General features: G+C 42.3%; 1 pseudogene; it reads left to right on the top strand.

The window, feature by feature from the left end:
* The first annotated feature begins 1,517 nt into the window (after positions 1–1,517).
* LOC127689726 (40S ribosomal protein S2-like) lies at positions 1,518–2,470 on the top strand (annotated as a pseudogene).
* Positions 2,471–5,468: the final 2,998 nt, after the last annotated feature.

Here is a 5,468-nt window from a genome sequence, read left to right as displayed (position 1 = left end):
CAGGTCAAACACCAGGCTTAACTTCCTTAGCCTGACAAAACAGCTGGTGGTTGAACTTTGTCCCTGAGCCTGCAGACTTTGGAGATACCCTGGCCTCTTTGCCTCTAGACCCAACCTATCCGCTTAAAGGTCAGGCAGAGCTGCTTTGTCTAGGTAGCCTATATGTTGTAAACATTGTAAATACACCTGTTCATTGTTTTCTCTGTATCAAAACGGATTTTGAGGCCTGTTGGGGGATGTCAGGTCACAGTTTTTGAATCTAGAATCCTGGCTGCATCCCTGATTAATCGTTTTTTAGTGTGAGTTCAATAAGCCAGCAATACCCCACTGGGGAATAAAACAAAACAAAACAAACAAACAAACAAAAAACCCTGGTAAAAATGCTGAGTTAAAAGGTAGGCGGGAATCCATACAGAAATTCATGTCTAAATGTGGGTAAAAAACATAAGCACAAAAGCTGAGAGAACAATATTGGAAAAGAAGTCAAGCGCAAAACCCAGGGAAATATGCTTGTAAAGATGTGGTGCGGAAAGTTTTGGTGAAAACATCAGAACAAGCATTCAGGCCACGAACGGAGTCACAAGAGGCGGGAGCCAAGGCAAATGATCTGGGCACCAAGGCTGAAGAAAAACCGTGATGAAAATGGAAACCAAAAATACTGGGCATCACGTTCTGACCAAAATCCAAGAGAAAAATCTGGGCAAAATATATAGGAATAATAATTTTTTCAAATTCTAATCAAAAGGTGCTAAGAAAGCAGGGTGATATATCCTGGGGGGAATGCTAAATACTGAGGGAAACTATTGCTTTAAAAATTCAGGTAATAAATCAATACAAAAATATGTCCACAAAATCGGGGAGGAAATCTTTGCAGAAAGCACTGCACAAAGCTGGGAGATACATCCTGGTAATTATGCCAGGTAAAAATGCTGGGCAAAAATGTCACATCACAAATCCAGGAGAAAAATATGAAAAAATTGAAATAATCAAAGGCTATGGGGAAATCTAGGCAAAAAACCAATGTGGCAACCACTGGTAAAAATGCCACATGAAAATACCATGCAAAAAGGTTGGGACAAGAATCCAAAAGAAAATAAATGCGGGGGTGGGGGGGGTGGGGGTGGGGAAAGGCGGTGGAGAACAAAGGCTGAGAGCCAAAGTAAGAATAAACTTCCAGGTACAAAGAAGATATGGAAACTGTTGGCTAAAAATACTGGATAAGATGAAAGAAAGATGAATGGCCCGGGAGACTAGCTCAAGTCAAACGAGGCATGGAAAACTTTAGGCAACCACACCACACGGGCACAAAAGATCCTATAAAAGGCTAGATGAAAAGAGTCAGCATGTAGGCCTGGTAAATAAGCCAGGAAAACATGCAGAAAGAAGCGTCTATTCCAGAAATCCAGAAGAAAACTCTGGGCAAAATTAAGGGCACAGAGGCCTGGAGCAAGTCTAGGCAAGAATTCCATTAGGAAGGAAGTGTGAAACATCCCAGCAAAATGTTTCTGAGACCAGACATGAACAAAGGTCAGTTTAAAAGTCCAAGAAAACTGCTTCTCCTCCTCCTCCTCCTCCTCCTCCTCCTCCTCCTCCTCCTCCTCCTCCTCCTCCTTCTCCTCTTCCTCCTCCTCCTCCCCCTCCTCCTCCTTCTAAAGGATCTGGGGGCCCAGGGTTAGGAGGCCTCAGCGACTGGCTTCCTCAGAGGATTCAGCAGCAGTCTTAGGGGCTGTTGCTGTGGTCGAGGTATAGCTGTGGTTGAGGCCACCGGGCTCCTGGAGGTAAAGCTGAAGACAGGGAGTGGATCCCCGTCACCAAGCTGGGCCGCCTGGTTAAGGACATGAAGATCAAGTCCCTGGAGGAGATCTACCTGTTCTCCCTGCACATTATGGAGTCTGAGATCATTGACTTTTTCCTGGGCGCATCCCTTAAGGATGAGGTTCTGAAAATCATGCCAGTGCACAAGCAGACTCGGGCTGGCCAGCAGACCAGGTTCAAGGCGTTCATCACTACTGGGGACTACAACAGTCACGTTGGTCTTGGTGTTAAGTGCTCTAAAGAGGTTGTCACTGCCATCTGAGGGGCCAGCATCTTGGCCAAGTTCTCTATCGTCCCTGTGCAGAGAGGCTACTGGGGAACTAAGATTGGCAAGCCCCACACTGTTCCATGCAAGGTAACAGGCCTCTGTGGCTCTGTGCTAGGTCTCATCCCTGCCCCCAGAGGCACTGGCATTGTCTCTGTTCCTGTGCCCAAGAAACTCCTGATGATGCCCGGAATAGACGACTGCTACACGTCAGCCAGGGGCTGCACTGCCACCCTGGGTAACTTTGCCAGGGTGACCTTTGATGCCATCTCCAAGACCTATAGCTACCTGACCCCAGACTTCCTTATCAGGAATTCACTGATCATCTTGTAAAAACCCACACCAGTCTCTGTTCAGAGGACCCAGGCTCCAGCTGTGGGTACCACATAGGGGTTTTTATACAAGAAAAATAAGTGAATTAAACATGTTTTTTTTAAAAAAAAAAAAAAAAAGTTCAAGAAACTGGGCTGGAAAGGTAGTTCAGAGGTTAAGAGCAGTGGCTGTTCTCCCAGAGGTCCTGAGTTAGATGCCCAGCAACCACATGGTGGCTAACAGCCATCTATAACGAGATCTGGTATCCTCTTGGGGCCTGTAGGCATACAAAACTCTGTATAGATAATAAATAAATCATTAAAAAAAAAGTTCAAGAAACGATCAAGGTCAGAAATGCCAAGAAAAGTCCAGGCACAACTGATGAATAATCTACATAAAAAAATCATAAAAATGCAGTATTTTTGAAACAGGGCAAGCCTTTATATGTACTGTTTCCAGGAGAAAAGTCAAGCTATTGAGAACGAAGCATGGTTAAAAGGAAAAAAAATCAGGAAAAAAATCCAGGCCCATAAAACATTCACAAAACCAGGAAAAACAATCTATGAGACATGTCCAGGCATGGGAAGCTGGGCACAGGAAGCAGGTGCTGAATTATGGTGAAAATACACTGTGTACATGCTAGCCATAAATACAGTCATATAAAACACACAAAAATACAGTCGAAATACAGGAAAATATACAGGCAGGATCGCTGTTGGCAACAAGAAAAGTGGGGCTCAAAATCTTTGTCAAAATGCTGGGTGAAAATATATTAGAAAGGGGTAATCAAAGTGAAGGAGAAAATTTGTAAGAAAACTATGGACAGAAGGTCCAGGAACAAAATCCAGATGCAAATACCAACACAAAGATGGGTAAAAAGTATTGGTAAAATATATGATAAAAATCCTGAGAGAAAATGGAGAGCCAGAATCTGGAGTGCGGGGTTGGGGGGGGGGGGAGAATTCAAGTAATAAACATTGGCATAAGGCCAGAAGAAAACACTTGGCAAGAATTCAGGCACGAAGCTGGATGAAACATTGTGGTAAAACATCATGGCTGTGAATGTCACTGTTACTTCATCCGATGAAGGGATAAGATGAGAGCTGTGCCCAAACTGTGTGAATACACAGCTTGGGATGAGCCCAGTGTCTTCTTCTCTGTTCTATCCCTAGACCCAGGCCTGGAAGCTTCTAGCCTCCATAAAATCCAATTTTCCAAGCTGACCGATTGAATCCAGCTTCTCTTGGATTCTGGCTAAATTGCTCTGCCTCGTCTCATACTAACTTTGAGTCTCATCTTCTGGCTCTTTCTCATTCTCTGACTCGTTCTGTCTTCACCTGTGTCTAGCTTGTTCTCTCTGCAACCTGTCTTTGTAAAACTGTCCAGTTAAAAGTGCTTTAATACGTATCACATACCACAACCACACACACCACATACCACACACCACATACCACACACCACACACTACAAACAACCACCCCTTTTCTCTCTCCCAGTACTTTTAAGTGGTCTCTCCCTCCTGTTCTGTTCTTGTGAGAGCTGGTATAGCCTATCACAAGAGAGCTGGTATAGCTCATTCTGTCAAATCTTTCTCTGGTTAATCACTTGGTCTGCCCCTCAATTAGATGTTACTTTCAAACATGACTGCTTCGTTTTACAAATTAACCTGGGCTTCACTCTTAGGGATTAAAGATGTGTACTAAGGGTAGGGCTGTATTTAGGCCAAATCATTCAGTAATCCAAGGCATGTCTGTATTCTGGATGGATCATATAGGCTAGAAGTTCTTAGGATGTGATCCCAGCCATGTTGCTGGATTAAAATTTCCCTACATCTCCCCCCTTTTCTGGTTAAGCTAAAAATTGTATATAGTTTAACTTGTACAACAGAAACAATTATCAAAACCACAAACTTAACAGTCCACATGTCCTTACGAAGATCTGTTGATGCGACAATCCTTCATAACTGCAGTCCTTTTCACTGGTCCTTCAGGCCCAGTCCCTTTGAGCATCCAGGTTTTCTGGTCTGCCAGGCTGACGAATGATCTCTCCTTTATCAGCAGTTTATTGAGCTATTCCCTGGCAGGAGGGTCAGCTTTCGGTGTTGTCTGCATTGCTGTATTTCTTCATCGCTTCCTTCCTTGAGCCCTGTCTTTCTTGTGGAAGTTTCTCTAATTCAGGTTGGATCTTTCTCAGTTTTGATGGAACCCATAGTCTTTTATCACCTGTGGAAATATAGCCAAAACCTCTTCCCCAAGGTAACACACTCCCTGACTTCCATTCTGATGTTAAAACATCTTTAAAGTATACAGGTGGAGGTAACTCAGTAGTTTCTTTTTTTTTCTATAATCCAGTGTCTTTCTGAAGCTCTTGTTCCTGCCTCATTAGCATTCAAAAATTTAAAGTTAATAAAACATTATTCAGGCTTTATATGGGATTTCTTATTCCATCTTTCTGTTTACTAAATGTCTCCTTTAAGGTACAATTAGGTCTTTCTATAACTGCTTGATTTATAGGATTGTATGGTACACCAGTAATATGTTTTATGTTATGACGTGAAAAGGGCCTTTCATTTTAATGGAAACATATGCAGAGGCATCACCAGTCTTAATTTGTAGGAGTATCTCCCCAATATATCTCCATCACTTCCAACAATTGTGCAATTACAGAATGAGCTTTTTTAGAACCTAAAGCAGAATTGCATTGAAATCCTGAATATGTATCAATGGTCTGATGTACATGTTTTAGTTTCCCAGATTCTGCAAAGTGAGGCACGTTGATTTGCCAGATTTCATTTCTTTTGGTATTTTTAGGGCCACTTTCAGCAGGTAATAGTACTTGATGATACAAAGGACTAGTAGGTCAATTTTTCTAAAATAATTTCTTTGATTTGTTGCCAAGTATTGGAAAATTTTCTCTTTAAACCTTTGTTGTTAATGTGATGAGATTTTTTTAAATGAAATTCTGAGGCTTCTAGCACATTTCCTATTAGCAATTAGTCTCTTCATTTCCTTGTGTCAATGGACCAGGAAATCCCATATGGGAGATCAAATATGGATGATACATAATGGATAATTTC

The sequence above is a fragment of the Apodemus sylvaticus genome, chromosome 7, assembly GCF_947179515.1.
Source record: "Apodemus sylvaticus chromosome 7, mApoSyl1.1, whole genome shotgun sequence".
Lineage (NCBI taxonomy): Eukaryota > Metazoa > Chordata > Mammalia > Rodentia > Muridae > Apodemus > Apodemus sylvaticus.
The sequence above is the reverse complement of the archived record's forward strand: the minus strand, read 5'-3'. Positions and strand labels throughout refer to the sequence as shown.